Source organism: Ceratina calcarata, unplaced genomic scaffold, assembly GCF_001652005.2.
Source record: "Ceratina calcarata isolate Rehan_Ccalc_2016 unplaced genomic scaffold, ASM165200v1 scaffold295.2, whole genome shotgun sequence".
Lineage (NCBI taxonomy): Eukaryota > Metazoa > Arthropoda > Insecta > Hymenoptera > Apidae > Ceratina > Ceratina calcarata.
Genome location: NW_017151921.1, coordinates 29,222 through 29,912, shown reverse-complemented (window position 1 = coordinate 29,912; position 691 = coordinate 29,222).

The following is a 691-nucleotide window of genomic DNA, read 5'->3' as shown; positions in this document are numbered from 1 at the left end:
AATTAATGCATTATTATTTGTACATTTGCCCAAAACCAGTCAAAATGGCTTCCTTGGGCAATCTAGTGTTAAATACACTGATATCTATAATGAATTTATTTCTCCTAAAAACCTGCAACCGATTAATATGAACTAGCCAACACATAAAAGCACCTAAACTACTGTATGAACATTTCCCATCAACTATGAACAAGGTACTGAATCAGCAAAGGCTCTAGTACAAATTTTGATCGGTACATAAATCAGTTAATGGACCGTTTCGGTGCTTTCATAATAAAGTCCCCCCATAGAGAAAGGCGAAAACCCTTTATTGATCTCATAAAGCGTGATTAATTTGGCAAGTTATGTCGGTCAACTATCAATACCGAAACGGGTAGGTATAATATTGAACAAGCTAGGAAGGAAGTAGCCATAGCAGAGATGGAATTTACAATGCGATTCGTGTTTATACCTAGCAGTGGTATAGGAGCAGTCGACGTAATAATTGCGCCATCACGGGTGAGTAACGGGTTATTGTCCGAGCGTTGTAACAAAGAAAACGCTAACTAATTTTAGTGGCTCTTGCCACGGGAGGGAGCTGATCGTTCTCCACTTCTACATGCTAGTAACCTTTATTATTCCATTCTGTATTCTCCACTAGGAAACGTTGCAACAATGGAATCGTTGTAAACCAATATTGTCAATTATATAT